This window comes from Herpailurus yagouaroundi, unplaced genomic scaffold, assembly GCF_014898765.1.
Source record: "Herpailurus yagouaroundi ecotype Mexico unplaced genomic scaffold, PumYag 67793, whole genome shotgun sequence".
NCBI classification, from domain to species: domain Eukaryota; kingdom Metazoa; phylum Chordata; class Mammalia; order Carnivora; family Felidae; genus Herpailurus; species Herpailurus yagouaroundi.
In genome coordinates this window covers 22,733,955-22,754,336 of record NW_024420586.1, presented here as the reverse complement: position 1 = coordinate 22,754,336, position 20,382 = coordinate 22,733,955, and the positions used below count along the sequence as shown (strand labels likewise).

The 20,382-nt window shown below is 39.9% G+C and overlaps 1 pseudogene; it reads right to left on the bottom strand.

Annotated features, from left to right (window-relative positions):
- Positions 1-2,582: 2,582 nt before the first annotated feature.
- The window catches only part of LOC121026012 (nucleoplasmin-3-like), a 62,075-nt pseudogene continuing 44,275 nt past the window's right edge, over positions 2,583-20,382 (bottom strand).

The following is a 20,382-nucleotide window of genomic DNA, read 5'->3' as shown; positions in this document are numbered from 1 at the left end:
GTGACGTCGAGATGTCCACCGACTGACGAATGGATCAAGAAGATGTGGTTTGTATACACGAGGGAGTACTACCCGGCAATGAGAAAGAATGACATCTGGCCATTTGCAGCAACATGGATGGAACTGGAGGGTCTTCTGCTAAAGTGAAATAAGCCATACAGAGAAAGACAGATACCATATGTTTTCACTCACAGGTGGATCCTGAGAAACTTAACGGAAGACCATGGGGGAGGGGAACAGGGGAAGAAAAGTTACAGAGAGGGAAGGAGGCAAACCATAAGAGACTCTTAAAAACTGAGAATAAACTGAGGGTTGATGGGGGGTGGGAGGGAGGGGAAAGTGGGTGAGGGGCACGGAGGAGGGCGCCTGTTGGGATGAGCACTGGGTGTTGTACAGAAAACAATTTCACAATACATTGTACTTAATTTTCTAAAAGGAAAGAAAAGAGGAGGTTGGGGGAGAAAGAGGAGAGACCTACCTTTGCTATTTATCTGAACTGGAGAGAGTACTTGGACTGGGCTTGGACTCTTAACTGCTCTGCTCTCGTATTAGACCATATTGCGTCTCCAGCCATATGAGGTCACTTGACAGGTAGCTGAAAGGAGATTTACTCGGCATGGTCAGAAATGGACTTTGGTTGAGTTAGAACAAGCCAGACGCATATCCGCCAGGAAGGTTAGTGAAAACAGAAAGATCTCTGAGATAGTAAATCATCCAGGGAGATGGGACTGGTATCTAGAACCAGAGGGACGCCTGGGTGGCTCAGTCGGTTAAGCATCTGACTTCAGCTCAGGTCACGATCCCGCGGTCCGTGAGGTCGAGCCCCACGTCGGGCTCCGGGCCCGTAGCTCGGAGCCTGGAGCCTGCTTCGGATTCCCTCTCTCCCTCTCTCTCTGCCCTTCCTCCGCTTGCACTCTGATTCTCTCTGTCTCAACAATCATAAATAAGCGCTAAAAAAAACCCTTAGAACCAGAGTGATCCAGCAGGGGACTAACTGAGCTTCCCACAGACAAGCTGAGGGAATTTGGTAGAAACCAGTGTAGTTCAATGAGAATTTCTGGGTGTCGACTGTGTGTATGCCCACAGTTGGGCAGACGGTTGGCACAATGGGGTATGGCATTACCCTGATGTTCAGCACAATTGTCTTCCAGGTGGGTAACAGGTAACAGGGTAACAGGAGTCTATCCTGAATGCACTGACTTCTCGAGTCAGAAGTGAAGGCAGAGGCTCAAGTCTAAACACCAGCAATGACCATTTTACCCATGCTACAGCGTGACTTTCTTAAGAGTCGGGAAATGATCTTATGCGTATTTTAAAAGCTGGTAGCTTTATTGAGGTGTAACTCACAGAACATAAAGTTCAATATTTTAAAATATGAAATTCAGTGGTTTTTACGAAGCATACAGTTTGTCTGGCTTCCTTCACTTAACATAATGTTTTCAAGATTCATTCACGTTGTAGCAGGTGTCAGAACTTTATTCCTTTCTATGGCCAAATAATATTACATTGTACGCTTATGCCACATTTTGCTTATCCAGTTTTCAGTTGATGGTTTTTTCCATTTGTTTTCTTTGAGGGAGAGAGAGAGCGGGAGCGAGTGAGCAAGAGAACAGGGGAGAGGGGCAGAGGGAGAAAGAGAATCTTTCTTATTTTATTTATTTGTGGATTTTATTATTATTATTATTTTTTTTATATCACTTATGGACAAGTTAGTAAGTTAGTTAACATATACTGTATACAGCGTGCTTTTGGTTTTGGGAGTAGATTCCCGTGATGCATCACTTAAGTAAAACACCCAGGGCTCGTCCCAAGACGTGCCCTCCTCAATGCCCATCACCCGTTTTCCCCGCCACCCCCTTGCACCCTCAGTTTGTTCTCTGTATTTAAGAGCCTCTGATGGCTTGCCTCCCTCTCTGTTCGGAACTACTCTTTTTCTTTCCCTTCCCCCGTGGTCTTCTGTTGAGTTTCTCAACTTCCACATATGAGTGAAAACATATGATATCTGTCCTTTTTTTGGACTGACTCATTTCGAGAAGGAGAATCTTAAGCAGCCTCCACGCTCAGGGTGAAGCGCCATATGAGGCTCAGTCCCACGACCCTGGGATCATGACCTGAGCCAAAATCAAGAGTCGGGTACCCGACTGACTGAACCACCCAGGCGCCCCAGGTTTTTTCCAGTTTCGATCTTATGAATGATGCTTCTACGAACATTCATGTCCGAGTTTTTCACGGACATCTGCTTTCCCTTGAGGATACGGCTCAGGATAGAATTTCTGGGTCGTGTGGTAACTGTATGTTTAATTATTGAAAGAACACCTAAACTATTTCCCAAAGGGCCTACGCCCTTTAACATTCCCTCTGTCGATGTGTAAGAGTGCCGATTTCTCCACACCCTCGTCAACACTTATCCTTGTCCATCTTTTTTAGTATAGCCATCCTAGTGCCGTGTTGTTGTTGATTTGTTTGTTTTTGCAGAAAAAAAAAGAAACCCCACTCCACGTCGCTGTATTTCAACCTTTATCGAAAAATGTGGGAAGTATTAAACATCTGTAGTCCTGAGCTTCCGATGCTGACCTCCGATCTCATAGGTAAAGTGGGGAAAGAGGGTCAGAATAGAAGTTCAGAGGTCCTGCCACCCAAGGAGGCTGGGGCCTGCCCCCTTGCCTCTTGGCAAGCAGGATGGGGCACAACTCGGCTTCCTCCTCCTCACTCCCCTCTTCACTCTCTTCTTCATCAGAAACGTCATTGCTTTTCGCGTTGCCCCGCGATCCGCGCAGGCCCGGAACCCAACTCCAGATGGAAGGTTACAGGGGGTTGGAGCTGGACGTCCTCCAACCTGAGCGTGAGTTGGACAACTCAGGACAACTCAGGACAACTTGAGGTTGGCCACCGGGACTGCAGTATCCTGGCGGTCCTGGTTCCCGGCCATGACTTCTAGGACATTACACTGACCTTTGGCCCCCTTGATGAGGCAGAGCGTGGTCAAAGCCAGCACATGCCCCACATCATCCTCTTCCTCTACCTTGAAGGTGAAAGAGCGGATCTGGCTGGATAGCTGACAGTCCACTTAGGAAAAGGAAAAACTGTCCATGGTGACAGGAGGCCAGACCTGCCCACCACCCTCTACCCTGCCCGGGCATGGGCTCGGCTCTCCTGATTCCAAAATGCTAAGGCGGTGGCAACACCCGTGGCCGTGCTGCAAGCTCACTGTGATTTTGGTTGACATTTCTTCCCTGATGACTAATGATGTTAAGCAAGTGCTTGTTGGCCATTTGTATATCTTCTTCGGGGAAAGGTCCATTCAATCCTTTGCCCCTGTTTTAATTCATTTAATTGTGCATGTTTTTTTTAAAAAAATTGTTAAATGGTGTTCTTTATTTACTCTGGGCACAAGGCCCTATCAGATATATTATTTGCAAGTATTTTTCCACTTATGTGAATTGTCTTTTCATTTTCTTAAAGACGTCTGTTGACGCACAAAAGTGTCTAATTTTGATGAAGTCTAATTAATGTATTTTGTCCTTAATTGCTTATGCTTTTGGTGTGGTCTCTAAGAAGACGTTGCTTAACCCGGGGTCATGAGATTTTACTCCTTTATTTTCTTCCAAGAGTTTTATAGGTTTGGCTCTTACATTTAGGTCTATGATCTCTTTTGAATTATTTTTTGTATATGGTGGGAAGTAGGAGTCTAATTTCTTTCTTTCTTTCTTTCTTTCTTTCTTTCTTTCTTTCGTTTGTCTTTCTTCTCTCTTTTTTCTTCTTTCTTTCTTCTCTTTCTTCTTTCTTCTCTTTCTTCTCTCTTTTGTATTTCTTCTTTCTTTCTTCTTTCTTTCTTTCTTTCTTCTGTCTTCTCTTTTTTCTTTCTTCTTTCTTTCTTCTTTCTTTTGTATTTCTTCTTTCTTTCTTCTTTCTTTCTTCCTTTCTTCTTTCCTCTTTCTTCTGTCTTTCTTCTCTCTTTTTTCTTTCTTTCTTCTCTTTTTTCTTTCTTTCTTCTCTTTCTTTCTTCTTTCTTTCTTCTTTCTTCTCTTTATTTCTTCTTTCTTTCATCTTTCTTCTTTCTTTCTTCCTTTCTTTCTTTCTTCTTTCTTCTCTCTCTTTTCTTCTCTTTCTTTTTTTTTTAAATTTTTTTCAACGTTTTTTATTTATTTTTGGGACAGAGAGAGACAGAGCATGAACGGGGGAGGGGCAGAGAGAGAGGGAGACACAGAATCGGAAACAGGCTCCAGGCCCTGAGCCATCAGCCCAGAGCCTGATGCGGGGCTCGAACTCACGGACCGCGAGATGGTGACCTGGCTGAAGTCGGACGCTTAACCGACTGCGCCACCCAGGCGCCCCTCTTTTCTTCTCTTTCTTTCTCCTTTCTTTCTTCTCTTTCTTTCTTCTTTCTTCCTTCTTTCTTCTTTCTTTCTTCTCTTTCTTTCTTTCTTCTTTCTTTTGTCTTTCTTCTTTCTTTCTTTCTTTCTTTCTTTCTTTCTTTCTTTTTGCATGTGGATATCTAGCTGCCTTGGCACCATTTGTTGAAAAGACTATTCTGTCTCTCATTGCATTGTCTTGGCACTCTTGTCAAAAATCAATTAACCATGAGCTCATACTTATCTGTGACTTCTGCTCTACAACTTAGAGTATGGACTGAGCTTTGAAATTTCCTAGTTTAACTCAATTCAGACTTCCATCATATTTGACCTGACATGACCTTTTAAGTCTGCCACTACCGTACTCATGCTGATCCTTTGTACCACCAAGCTCCGGGACTCCCCCCCCCACCCCCAGTTACTCCTATCCATCCCCAAAGTTTTGTGTCCCTCTCTGGTGTGCATGTCAACAAAAGGAGCAGAGAGGTGGATGACCTCTGGTGGGGCATTTAAGGTTTACATATGCTTTTCAAGTATAGCAAATGAGTAGAGGGCTAAGCAGGAAATATTTATAGAAAGAAAATAAAAAATACATATGCCATCAGTGATAATAATGGGAGACTTCACTAGCCTATGTTTAATAGTGGCTAGAAAAAAAATAGATGATCAACAAGGAAATGGAAGATACGAACAATACTATAGACGACCTAGAAAAGACATCTTCGGATCACTCCATGGAACAACGGTAGAATGCACATTCTTTTCAAGTGCACACAAAACACAATCCAAGGCAGACCATACGCAGAGCTGTATAACAAGACTCAATAAATTTCAAAGGATTTAAGCCATACGGAGTATGTTCTCTGACCACAAAGGAATGAAATGAGAAACCGACAACACAAATAATTTGTGAAACTCACAAATACGAAGAAATCAAGTCACGTACTTTTAAATAGCCAATGGGTAAAAGAAGAAATCACAAAGGAAATCAGAAAATACTTTGAGCTGAATAAAAGTGAAGATAAAATATACCAAAATGTATTGGATGCAGTGAAAGCAGTGACTAAAGAGAAATTTATAGCTCTGAACACCTATATAAAAATGATCTCATGATCAACAACCTAATCTCCCACCTTAAGGAACTAGAAAAAAAGGGAAACTAAACCCAAAGAAAGCAGGAGGGAAATAATAAAGATCAGAGAAGACATTAATGAAATAGAGGATACAAAACCAATAGAGAAAACAACAAAACCAAAAGTTGATTGTTAAAAAAGATCAACGAAATGGACAAGGCTTTAGCCAAATCGACCAAGGTGAAAAAAGAGAAAACTCATATTGCTAAACCACGTATGAAAGAGGGAATGTTACCTCCAACCTTACAGAAGTCTTAAAAAACTAGAAATACAAGGGAACTTCCTCTTTCTGATAAAAGGTATCTACAAAAAATTCACGGCTAACATCACACATAATACTGAATACTTTCTCCCGAAGATCAGAAACAAAATAAGGGTATCTATTCTAACTACTTCCTTCCGACATTGTACTGGAGGGTCTAGTCAGGGCGATTAGATAAGAAAAAGAAATAAAAAGTATCTAGATTAGAAAGGAAGAAGTAAAACCATTTCTATTTTTACATGAACGGATCTTGTATATAGAATATTTTAAGGAATACATACACAGAAAACCTATTAGAATAAAGAAGTTCAGTAAGGTTGTCAGGTACAAGATCAATATACATCAATTAACTGTATTTTTCTAGGAAAGAAAAGAATATCAAAAAATAAAATAAAATACTTATGAATAAGTTTAACCAAAAAAGTGCAAAATGTATAGTCTGCAAGCTATAAAACAGGGTCGAAAGACAGCAAAGAAAATGTAAATACGTAGAAAGCCATACCGTGTTCATGATTCAAAAAGCCTAATATTGTTATATGGAGATACTCGCCACGTTGATCTATAGATTTAATGCAATCTCAGTGAAAATCCAAGCAGGCTTCTTTGCCAGCTAATCCTAAAGCTAATCCCAAAATTCATATGGAAATTCAAAGTTCTCATAATAGCCTGAATGATATTTAAAAAGAAGAGCAAAGTTGGAGGCCGCATTCTTTCTGATTTCAAAACTTACTACAAAGATACACTAATAAAACCAGTGTAATGTTGGCATAAAGATAGACATATAGATCAATGGAATAGAACTGGAGTCCATAAATAAAGGCTCACACTTACAGTCAATTGATTTTATTTTTTATCTTATTTTTAAAATGCTGATTTATTTACTTATTTATTTAGAGAACGAGTGTCTGTGTGAGAGAGCAGGGGAGGGGCAGAGACAGAAGGAGAGAGAATTCCAAGCAGGCTCTGTGTTGACATGGGCCTCGATCTCAGAGTGATCATGACGTGAGCTGAAATCAAGAGTCAGATGCTTAACCAACCGAGCCACCCAGGTGCCCTATAGTCAACTGATTTTCAGGAAGAGTGCCAAGTTAATTCCATAGGGCAAGAATCGTCTTCAACAAATGGTTCTGGGACAACTGGATATCCACCTGGAAAAACAAAAAAGGAATTTATTACTTCACACCATATACAAAAAATAATTCAAAAGGTATCATTAACTTCAATATAAGAGCTACAATTAGAAAACGCTTAGAAGAAAATATAGGAGTAAATCTTCATGACTTGGGTTAGGCAAAGACTTCTTAGATATGACACCAAAAGCATGAGAGCAAATCATATGTCTGTTAAGGGACTTGCCCCTAGAATCTATAAAATTCTAGAATATATGAAATATAAAATATAATTCAGTAATAAAAGGGCAAGTAACCCAGTTGAACCATGCACAAGGATCTGATTACACATTTCTCCAGGAAGATATACCAATGGCCAATCAACATAAGAAAAATGCCTGACATCATTCAACTTCAAGGAAACACAAGTCAACAACACAATGAGCTACCAATTCATACCCATGGCGATGGCTAAAAGAAAACAGATGGGCGAGAGTAACTGTTGGTGAAGATGTGGGGAAATCAGAACCCTCATATACTGCTGGTGGGAATGTAAAATATTTCAACCGCTTTGGAAAATGTCTTGCAGTTTTTCCAGAGGTTAAACATAGGGTTACCACAGGCCCCAGCAATTCCACTCCATTTTTACGTATGTATTTTCTTGAATAAATATATAATGACTATTAGATCAATAAGTACATTATAAATATTGTCATTTTCCACAACAATCTCTTAAGGTGGGTACGGCCAGTATCCTTATATCACTGTGACAAGATTGAGATCCAAGGTTAAGTAACTTGCCTAAAGTCATACAACTGGTAAGTCGTGAGGCTAAAATTTGAACCGAGGTGTCTGACTCCAGACCCCATGCTTTTAACCATAAACTTCACTGCTTCCATATAAAAATAGGTATTTGAAATATGTGTATAATAAAAATCCACAGTCTTCTTGAAAGGCTTCTTGAAAAATTGTCCCTTGTACATGGTAATAAACCACCGGTTTTTAAAATTTTATCCTACGTGTCAGACACCGAAAAAAAAATTTTTTTTTTTAATTGTGACATAAACACGTCGGCGTGGATGCTACTTTTGTCTCATTTTGTTAGAGTAGTTAAGCGATTTGCCCAAGATCACACAGCTAGTTAAGTGTCAAGAGCTGGGATACAAACACAGCTAACCTGGCTCCAGTGTCCATGTTTTGAACCACTAGGAAATACGTCTCTCAATAAAATCTATTGGGCTTAGGGGAGCCCCAATAACTGCCACCCTTCTTTTCCGTCTGAGCTCGCAGAACGCACACTATGAGATAGAAACGCCAGCTGTGTTGTGGCTAACGTTGTTGGGAGAAATGAAACTTAGGTGGGTTATCTGCCTGTCCCAGGCCTCTCCCACGGAAACTCAAAGCTCTTTGCAGGCAGATACCAGGGAGAGGCCGAAACAGTCACAGCGGCCCAGGTCTCTCGCCCAACCTCACCCACTAGGTAAATCTGACCACGGGCTGGACAGAAGCCAAGGAGTGTGACCACAGGCCCTCAGGAGAGGTCAGAAATTGTAGACAAATTCTACAGTTTGTTCACATTGTAAATCAAGATGTCCTTTTACAAATAGCGAGGCACGGCCTCTGCAAAGCTTTCTCTACCCAGAAGGGAGGCAATACAGTGAAAAGAACCCCAATTTAGGCATTAGGAGACCTGGTGGCCCGACCCAGCTCTGCCTGTATGACCATGGGCGTTACAGTTCACTCCTCTGAGCCAGTAACTAATTACTCCATCCAAGATTCTGCCAATAACATACACTCTGCGAGAACAGTTTCAGAACAAAATAAAGGAAGACAAAACAAAACTGTCCACTTAGAGCAAAATTAAGACTGTTCTTTCTTTTTTTAAAAAAAAGTTTATTTATTTATTTTGAGAGAGAGAGAGAGAGAGAGAGCATGAGTGAAGGAAGAGCAGAGTGGGGGTGGGGGGAAGGAAAAGGGAGAATCCCAAGGAGGCTCCTTATTGTCAGCGTGGAGCCTGACACGGGGCTCGATCTCACAAACTGTGAGATCATGACCTGAGCCGAATCATGACCTGATCGTGACCTGGGTCAGATGCTTAACTGACTGAGCCACCCAGGCGCCCCAAGAATCTTCCTTCCTAAGTGATTTCTTTCTTCTGGATTTATTTCTCTAAGCTTACCAATTCTGCCATTAGTTTCTATTATCAAATATTTTTTTTTTTTTAAATTTTTTTTTTTCAACGTTTATTTATTTTTGGGACAGAGAGAGACAGAGCATGAACGGGGGAGGGGCAGAGAGAGGGAGACACAGAATCGGAAACAGGCTCCAGGCTCTGAGCCATCAGCCCAGAGCCCGACGCGGGGCTCGAACTCACGGACCGCGAGATCGTGACCTGGCTGAAGTCGGACGCTTAACCGACTGCGCCACCCAGGCGCCCCTGTTATCAAATATTTTAAACAGGATTCACGGGGTCTTTGGTGGTTTTCCTTCCTTTCTCCACTTCCTTTCCTACATCTTGTTATTCTTCTTCCCATGCTTTCTACTTGAGGAAAAGTGTTCACATTGTCTTTTAGGTTTCCCTCACATTGATATATTCCAATCTCCTTCAACCTATACATTCTCCAATAAGCAACAAGGGGAGGAGGAGGGGGCGGGAAGGAAGGAAGGGAGAAAAAGAAAAGAAAAAATTTAAACCTACTTTGCATTCTTTTTAAAAAAATGCTTTTTCTGGGGGCACCTGGGTGGCTCAGTCGATTAAGCGTCGGACTGTTGACTTTAGCTCAGGTCATGATCTCACGGTCCGTGAGTTCGAGCCCTGCATCAGGCTCTGTGCTGACAATGCAGAGCCTGCTTGGGATTCTCTCTTCCTCCCTCTTTCTCTCTTTGCTCCTCCCCTTCTTGCTCTCTCTCTCTCTCTCTCTCTCTCTCTCAAAATTAAAAAAAATGCTTTCTCTTCCTTTTTTAAGTATAAAGTAAATCACACTCATCACGTGTATATACTTGCCTAATTATGTATTCAAACCCTCTCTCTTGTCATCTAAACTATCAGCTCCATGAGGGCAAAAATTACAATGGTTTGTTCAGTTTTGCATACCTACACCTTGCCTGATGTTGAGCATAAAAGTGAGTAGTTACAAACAAGTTCCGTAATCATTTTAAAGAAACCCAAAGTGTATGGGGTCTCTCATTACAAACAAGTGACGATCTTCATCAATCGTGAGAGTACGATCATTTCTCTCCCGTTTGCTTCTCGGTGAGCATGCAACGTCTTCCCTCTAGCCCTCGTGTTGCAAGTTGACTCAAACAACCCAGTAAAATACCTCGCCGATTCAGCTACAAATCACAAAGCCATCGTCTAAACGCATTGATCATGAAATTGATTGACTAGAGTAGTGCCTAAGTTCATCAATAGTGCCACGGAACATAGCACAGGGCTTAATGAAAATGCTTTACCCAAGCGCAGTGACACAACCAGGTCTAGGTACACACTGCCAGTGAATCTGTCCTTTCGGGGGCGTCCGGAGACATCTGAAACGGAAGGAGCTATTTAGATCAGCTTAACCTGATAAAGATGAAAAAGGTGCATCTTGTTGGTGTCCAGCTTTTCCAAGTCTTAGAGTTTATTCCTCTGAGATGTTCACCATTTGTTATACTTGAGAAATTACAAAAGGTAATTCATTGAAAGCTAAACGCTCTCATTGCCTCCTTTTTCTCTCCATACGTGTGTAAACTTCCCAAGAAGCTCTTGATACTCATTTTGGCAGTTAACAACAGGTAAGGGAACCTTTTTTTCCCTCCTAATTTTTTCTGGGAGCAAATAGCAGTAATTCCTTCTGGAACCTCCCCTCTGGAAGCTCCCTAAGACTGGCAGTCGTGATGGGCTGAGATTTTCAGTCCTGCAGTATTTCCACATTTGTTCTATTTATAGAGCTGTTATTTTTATTTTATTTTATTTTATTTTTTAATTTTTTGTGCTTGATGTATAGGAGAGAAGTTAAGTCTCTAACTAACCAAAACATTTTTCCCCCCAAACTTCCAGCAAGTCCTTTGCATCATTTCTTCCCGTGCTGATCCTTCTTTTTGGAGTGCAAACAATGCCTTAGGTAATGCTGCAAACATTTGGTTCAAGCTGAAGATCCCTTGGTTAAAGTCACATTTGCAGACCTTGAGGGTACTTCATACCAAACCAATGCATCTCAAAGACTTCCATAGACCTCCCGGAAGCCCCTATACCAGTTTTTCACCAAGAAGGAGGAAAATGGGTGTGTGAGGAGGTGATAACAACTATGGTGGAAAGAAGAGGCAGAATGTGTGTGTGTGTGTGTGTGTGTGTGTGTGTACATACATACTCGTGTACTTGGGTAGTAGGTGCCCAATAGGAGTCTGTTCTTTTTCTTCTTATTATTACTATCATCATCATTATTATTATTAGTCACATGTGAAAAAATGTCTTCTTTCTAAAAGGATACAGATCACACAGGTCAAGGGTAATATTGGCCCTACACTTCAATGACTGATAGGTCAACTCTTTAATCCATTGCTTTTTTCTGTGTCAATAGCAAAGTGTCTGCCAACATAATGGGGAAAATGTCCAAGCAAACATGGTAAGTGCTCCTCATGACAGCTGAGGACATCTGGGTGTTCCATCAAAATTCGACCTCAAACTCTTGGAGTTTGACCTGAAAACAGAAAAATGCAAAGTTTAGATTATATGAATAACAGTATACTTGTTTCTAAAAAGTCCCAGGCGTAACAAACAATTGTTGCAAACATAGTCTAATCACTGGATTCTGTTGTATTTGTTCCTCATACGAGAGAACGATGTTTTAAGCAATAGTTGTTTTTTTTTTTTTAATGTTTCCTCATCGAAAAAGAAAGCCCAGAAATGGCTTATTTATTAGCTTTCAACCTACAGTGAAATCACAGCGGAAGGAAGGAAAAAAGACTAACTTTCTCGTCCATTAAAATGAGATGGGGGTGTCTGGGTGGCTCAGTTGGTTAAGCGTCTGACTTCGGCTCAGGTCATGATCTTGTGGTTTCATGGGTTCGAGCCCCACGTGGGGCTCTGTGTTGACAGCTCAGAGCCTGGAGCCTGCTTCTGATTCTGTGTCTCCTTCTCTCTCTGCCCCTCCCCCGCTCATGCTCTGTCTCTGTCTCTCAAAAATAAAAAAAAAGTTTAAAAAAATGTAAAACAATAAAATGAGATAAAAATAGTTAAATGATGAACACAAAACTTACTTATGTTTTAATTTTTCTCTCCCATTTTTATAACTGACTCATGCGAGTTCATTTTTATTTCAACTTCTAATTAAATGAAATAATGTAAATTTCAGTCATAATACAAGTAGGTAAAGCAAGAAAATAAATAATTCGTCTTTCCATGATTGGCTCTGTTACCAGATTAGAGTGGGTTCAAAAATATGTGTATTAACACTTGAATGATAATAGTAATGTATTATTATTATTATTTTATATTATATTTATATTTATATTATATTATTTTATTTATATTTATTATATATTATATTATGTTTATATTACTTTTTATATTATATTTATTTATATTATATTATTATATATTACATTATATTTTTATATTTTATATTATATTTATTTATATTACATTTATATTATTAATAATAGTATTATTAATATTCTATATTTATATAGTTACTCACCTTGATAAAGAATATCTACAAAAAGTCTATAGCTAACACCATACTTAATGGTGAGAAACTAGAGGTATTTCCACTAGGATCAGGTACAATGCAAGGATGTCCCTCCCCATCAGTCCTTTTCAACATTATCCTGGAATTTTTAGTGAATACAATAAGACAAGAAAGGGAAATAAAGGGCATACAGATTGGGAAGGGAAAATAAAACTATCTTTGTTCACAGATGACATGATGGTCAATGTAGAAAATCCTAAAGAATCAAGAAAAAACTCTTGGAACTAATAAATGATTCTAGCAAGTGGGAGGATACAAAGTTATTATACAGAAGCCAGTCATTTTCTTATATGCCAACAATGAACAAGTGAAACTTGAAATTAATATCACAATAGTAATATTAGCAGCCCCAAAATGAAATACATAGGTATGAATCCAAAACAATGTGTATAAGATCTATATGATGAAAACTACAAAACTTTGGTGAATGAAATCAATGAAGAACTAAATAAATGAAAAGACAGTCCATATTCATGGATAGGAAGACTCAATACTATGAAGATGTCAGTTCTTCCCAACTTGATCTATACAGTCAATAGAATCCCAGTAAAAATCCCAGCAAGTTATTTTGTGGCTATCAACGAACTGATTGTAAAGTTTATATGGAGAAGCAAAAGACCTAAAATACCCAACTGAATATTGAAGAATAAAGTTGCAGGACTGCCACTACTCAACTTCAAAACTAACTATAAAACTACAGTAATCAAGACAGAGTGCTATTGGTGAAAGAATATACAAATAGATCTATGGGACAGAATCGAAAAAGCCCAGGAATAGGGACATATAAATATGGTCAACTGATATTTGATAGAGAGCAGAGGCAATACAATGGAGCAAAACTGGTCTTCAACAAATGGCGCTGGGGCAACAGCACATCCACATGTAAAACAATGAATCTAGACCTAGTCTTTACGTCATTCACAACAATTAACTCAAAATGCATTGCAGAACTAAACGTAAAATATGAAGCCATCAAACTCCCAGAAGAGAAGACAAACCCTAAATGACTTTGGGGGTGGTGATGACTTTTTAGATATAACGCCAAAGACCACGATCCATGAAAGAAATCGTTGATAAGCTGAACTTTACTACAATTAAAAATTTCTGAGTGACAGCACCAAGATGGTGCCACAGGTTGTTCCTGACTTCCTTCCCTATCACTAGAAGAACAACTGACAGCTTTTTAAAAACAAGACACCACTCGGGGAATTATAGCACATGGGGGGTGAGGTGAAGCACCTTCCCGTATCACAGAAACCAAGGCAGACTGCATTCGAGGGGTAAAATAAGTAGCTACACATTGGCCACATAACCCCTCCCCCAAACCAGTGCAGCACCATGCAGAGATGTCTCCTCTAAGCCTCCAGTCTCTGTAGGAAAAGGGAGCCCAGGTGGACAACTCATCCTCCCAGCGTTGTGAGTTACCCAGCAGTAGGCGCTACTCTGATCTTGCACCATGGGGATTGTGGGGAGATCTATGGGGCTCCACCACGGGGCATCTGAGAAAGGGGAACACAGAGACGGGGGGAAGGGGCTCATAACAACCAGCGTGTGGATCTAGTAGACCGAGTTCATATCTGCAGTGCCCCGAGTAGTAATCCCAACCAATGGCATTGCTCCTCCGCAGAACCAAGGCAGAGACATGTTCTGACCAGGGGAAGTGATGGGGTGTGGATTTGCCTGATTTGGATCCTCACATGAAAACTTTTGCCAGCTCAGGAGCCCGACTTGTCCACATGCAAGCAAGAGGCTGAATCACAGTCCCACCTTCTTCGGAGAGTGTCTTCTGGTCCTATCTTGACCAGAAGGGCTGGTAACAACTCCTGGAAGCTGTGCAGCCCAGAGGCACTCGAGCCAAGAAGTGAGCGGAAAGAGCTGGTAGTTTCTAGAAGGAATCGGCCTTGTTCAATTAGGAAACTTGGAGTGTGGGTCAGCTTGAGTTGAGACAACAAAGAGCTTTACCAGCCTTAGAATGACTTCTCCCACTACACCTGGGCAGGGAATCTAATTTATAGCCTTGCTCATCACTGAATAGAGCCTTCAGCCTGCCTGGCCAGGGAACCTAACTAGAGCATATGGGAAGCTGCATAGTCCATTCAACAAGCCTCTGTACAGTGGCACTTAAACAGAGAGCACATCCCATGGCTTCCTCCACCTGCAGAGCAAAACTGGCGACTTCACTTCACCAGGGAATATAGTACACTCTCTGGCCTGATTTGGGTCCCCAAACAATGAGCTGTACAGACCCTAAGTCTTATCCTACTGCCCCGCCCAGATAAGGAGGCTAGTTCATAGCCCCATCTATTATCAAATATAGTACCCAGCCCCAATCATCTAGTAAGCTTTACTGGAGAAGCCAGGCAACTTCAGAGCTAATCCTATATCTTCACTTGGTTAGGGAGCCAAGCCAGCTGTCCTATCTAACTGTTCTCAGCAAGTGGCGCACACCCCATTTCTGTCCTTAGAGCTCAAACACTCGTCTTGCCCCCTAATAGGCCATAATACCAGTCCCGACCTGCCCAAGGACATTACCAGAAGACACATCCAGAAACCCAAACTGAGCTAACTGGTGAACTGTCTCTTTCCAAGCAAACCGTTAAAGTCTGAAAGAGGAACCTGATTACCCAAGTGCACAGATACCAATGTAAGGAATCAAGGATCATGAAAAATCAGGTAAATATGACACCACCAAAGGAAATTAATAAAGCTCCAATAACTGATCCTAAAGAAATGGAAGTCTATGAACTCTCAGACAGAGAATTCAGAATAATTCTCTTAAGGAAGTTTAGGGAACTACAAGAAAAAACAAACAGGTAACTGAACAAAATTAAGAAAACAATGCATGAACAGAATGAGAAGTTTGACAAGGAAAAAACAAGCCACCAAAAAAAAAACCCATAGAAAAGTTTAAAAATGTAATAACTGAACTGAAAAATTCTATAGAAAGTTTCAAAAGTAGACTCAATCATGTAGAGGACTCAGCAACCTGGAAGATAAGACGCTGGAAATTACCCAGTCAGAAGAGCAAAAAAGAATAAAAGACTGAAAAAGAGTGAAAATACCCTATGAGAATTATGGATCAATGTGAAAAGAAACAATATTTGCATTATGGGAATTCCAGAAGGCGAAGAGAAAGAGAACAGGACAAAAAGTATATTTAAAGGAATAGTGACTGAAAATGTCTTGAATCCGTGGAGAAAATGGGCATACAGATGCATGAGGCCCAAAGGACCCCAAATAGGTTGAACCTGAATAGGGCTGCCCCATGACACACTACAATTAAATTATCAAAAGCCAAACACAAAGAAAGAATTTTAAAAGCAGCAAGAAAAAGAGAAGTTATATACAAGGGAGCCCCCATAAGACTATTGGTGGATTTCTTTTTTTTTTTTAATTTTTTTTTCAACGTTTTTATTTTTATTTTTGGGACAGAGAGAGACAGAGCATGAACGGGGGAGGGGCAGAGAGACAGGGAGACACAGAATCGGAAACAGGCTCCGGGCTCCGAGCCGTCAGCCCAGGGCCCGATGCGGGGCTCGAACTCGCGGACCGCGAGATCGCGACCTGGCTGAAGTCGGACGCTTAACCGACTGCGCCACCCAGGCGCCCCTATTGGTGGATTTCTTAACAGAAAATCTTCAGGCCTTTTCTCAACAGAAACCCTTCAGGCTAGGAGAGAATGCAATGACATATTCAAAATATTCAAAGAAAATAGCTGTCAGCCAGGAATTCTATACCTGGTGAAGCTGTCTTCCAGAAGCAAAGAAAGGATAGAGACTTTCTCAAACAAAGAAAAGGTAAGAGAGTTCATTACCATCAGACCTGCCTTGCAAAGAAAGATGAAGGGAATTTGGTAGAAGTAAAAGAATGCTAATTGACGTCATAAAAACATTAAAAGGTAGTTAATCTCACTGGTAATGGTAAATATATAGTCATAGTCAGATTAGCAATATGGTCATAGTGGGACATAATTCACTTGCAACTCTAGTTTGAAAGTTAAAAAAATGAATGTAATAAAAATAACCATCATTACAATAATCTATCATTAGTTACACAATATAAAAAACACATAGATTGTAACTGCAATAACCTAACATGCGAGGAGGAGACATAAAAGTATAAAGCTTATGAATTCTTTTGAAGTTAAGTAGTTATCAGTTTAATAGGGTGTTCAAGTTTAAGATATTTTGTTAGCCTCACTGTAACCACAAGGGAAAATCCTGTAGTAATTGCACAAAAGGATACAATAAAGAACACAATAAACACAACAAAAGAATACAATAAAGCATAGTGATACCAAAAGACATCAAAACAAAAAATCGACACCACGATAAGAAACAAGAAAGAACAGGTTTACAAAACAACCAGAAAACAACTAACAACATGGCAATAGTAAGTCCTTATTTATCGATAATTACTTTAAAAGTAAATGAATTAAATTCTCCAATTAAAAGACATAGAATGGGCAAATGAATAAAGAAGCAAGATTCAACAATATGCTGCCTGCAAGAGACCCACTTTAGCCGTGGACACACACATAGATGAAGAGTGAAAGGATGAAAAAGACATTTCAAGCAAATGGTAACCTCCTCCCACGCCCCTCCCCCCAAGAGCAGAAGTAGGCTATACTTACATCAGACAAAACAGACTTTAGGTTAAAAATAGTGAAAAGAGACAAAAAAGATCATTGTATAATGACAAAGGGTCACTATATCAAGAAAACATACCAATTATAAGTATTTATGCACTTAACTGAGAAGCACCTAAATATTTAAACAAAAACTGGCAGAGCTAAAAGGAGAAATAAACAGTAGTACAGTAATAGCTGGAGGCTTTAATGCACCACTCGCAACTATAGATAGATCATCCAGGCAGATAATAAGGAAACAGCAGATTTGAACAACACTACAGACCAAAAGGACCTAATAGATATACACAGAACATTTTAGGCAAGAGCAGCAGAATAGACCTTCTTCTCAAGTGCACACAGAACATTTGATAGGATAGACCATATGTTAGACCACAAAACAAGTCTTAGCAAACTCAAGATTGAAATCACATCTAATATCGTCCCTGAGCAACATGGCGTGAAATCAGTAACAAGAGGAAAACTGGAAAATTCACAACGCATAGAACTTAAACAATGCTCTCCTGAACGAAGATGAAATTAGAGTGGAAATGAAAGTTTCTTGAGACAAATGAAAATGGAAACATAACATACTAGAACTTGTGGGATGCAACAAACGCAGTTCTAAGAGGGAAGTTGATAGCAATAAATGCTTATGTTAAGAAGCAAGAAAGATCCTAAATAAGTAACCTAACTCTATGCCTTAACGACCTAGAAAAAGAACAAACTGAGGCCAAAGCTAGCGGAAGAAAGGGAATAATAAAGATTAGGGAGGAAATAAATGAAAGAGAGAGCAGAGAAACAATAGAAAAGACTAGCCAAACCAAAAGGTGGTTCTTGAAAAAGATCAACAAAATTGACAAACCTTGAGTTAGGCTAAGTTAGCACAAAAGAGAAAGACCCAAACCAACAAGGTTATAAATGAAAAAGGAGACATTACAACTGATATCACAGAAATTTAAAGGATCATAGGAGGTTGTTCCGAGAAACTCTCCACCAAAAAACTGGACCACCAAAAGAAGTGAAAGTAACCGTAACAACATACAACTTACCAAGACTGAATCATGAAGAAATAGAAAATCCAAATCAATCAATTACCAGTAAGGAGATTGGATCCATCATCAAAAACCTCCCAGTGAAGAAAATCCTAGGACCAGATGGCTTCACTGGTGAATTTCACCAAACATTTAAAAAAGAACACCAGGTCTTTTCAAACCCTTCCAAAAGAAAAAAAAAAATCAGAGAAGGGAACATTCCTAACCTCATTTTAGGAGGCCAGGATTATCCTGATACAAAACCCAGAAAAGGACACTACTAGAAAAGAAAACTACAGGTCAATATCACTGGTGAATATAGACGCAAAACTTCTCAGTAAAATACAAGCATATCGAATTTAGCAGCACATAAAAAGGATCATCAAACACCATGATGGGTGAAATTTATCCCTGGGATGCCAAAGATGGTTCAACATATGCAAATAAGTCTGAATGATACATCGCATAAATAGAATGAAAGAAAAGAATTATATGATCATCTCAATAGATGCGGAAAAAGTATTTGACAAAATTCAAAATCCATTCTTGGTAAAAACTCTTAGCAATTTAGGTACAGAAGGAACATATCTTAAAACATAAAGGCCACGTATGAAAAGTCCATGGCTAACAACATACTCAATAGCGAAAGGTCCAAAGCTTTTCCTCTAAGAAGATGAACAAGACACGCGTGCCCATTCTCACCACTGTTATTCAGTACAGTACTAATAGCCTGGAACAATGAGGCAAGGGAAAGAAATAAAGGGTACTAGAATTAGGAAAGAGGAAGTAAAGTTGTCTGTTTGCAGATGATATGATTTGACATATAGAGAATCCTACTAGGAAACTGTTAGATCCATTCAATACAATTGCAGGACACAAAATCAACAAACAAAAATCAGTAGCATTTCTATACGTTAATGACGTATTATCTGAATCAGTCCCATTTATAGCAGCATCAAAAAGAATAAAATGCTTAGGAGTAAATTTAAGGAGGTGAAAGATCTCCCCTCTGAAAACTATAAGACACTGATTAAAGAAATCGAAGACACAAATAAATGGAAAAATACCTTGTGTTCATGAATGGAAAGAATTAATATTGTTAAAATGTCGATACTACCGAAAGCCATCTATGGATCCAACGCGATTTCTATCAAGATTCCAATGGCATTTTTTACAGGTGTAGAAAAAACAATTCTAAAATTTACATGACATCACAAAAGACCCTGAATATTCAAAGAAATACTGAGAAAGAACAAAGCAGTAGGCACCGCACTTTCCGATTTCAAGCTATACTGTAAAGTTATAATCAAAGCAGTATGGTACTGGCATAAAACCAAAGAGACCGGTGGAACAGAATAAAGAGTCCAGAAATAAGCCCAAGGATATACAGGCAACTAATAGCTGACTAGGGAGCCAGGAATTCTCAATGGAGAAAAATAGTCTTTTCAGAAAAAGGTGCTGGGATAATTGGATATTCACATGTAAAAGAATGAAACACTCACAAAAAATAACACGAAAATGGATTAAGAACTTAAATGTAAGACCTGAAACTATGAAACTCCTAGAAGAAAACACAGGAATACACCTCCTTGTCGTGGATCTTAGTAATGATTTTTTGGATATGACGCCTAAAACACAAGCAACAGAAGCAAAAATAAGTAAGTGTGACGACATCAAACTAAAAACTACACAGCAAAAGAAACCATCAACAAAGGGAAAAGACAACCTACAAAATGGGAAAAGTATATGCAAACCATGTATCTGATAAGGGGTTAATATCCAAAATATATAACGAACTCAGACTCATTGTGGTTTTGATTTGCATTTCCCTGATGATGAGTGAGGCTGAGCATCTTTTTATATGTCTGTTGGCCATCTGTGTGTCTTCTTTGGAAAAATGTCTAGTTGGGGCCTCTGCCCTTTTTTTTTCTTTTTTTTAATTTTTTTTTCAACGTTTATTTATTTTTGGGACAGAGAGAGACAGAGCATGAACGGGGGAGGGGCAGAGAGAGAGGGAGACACAGAATCGGAAGCAGGCTCCAGGCTCTGAGCCATCAGCCCAGAGCCCGACGCGGGGCTCGAACTCACGGACCGCGAGATCGTGACCTGAGCTGAAGTCGGACGCTTAACCGACTG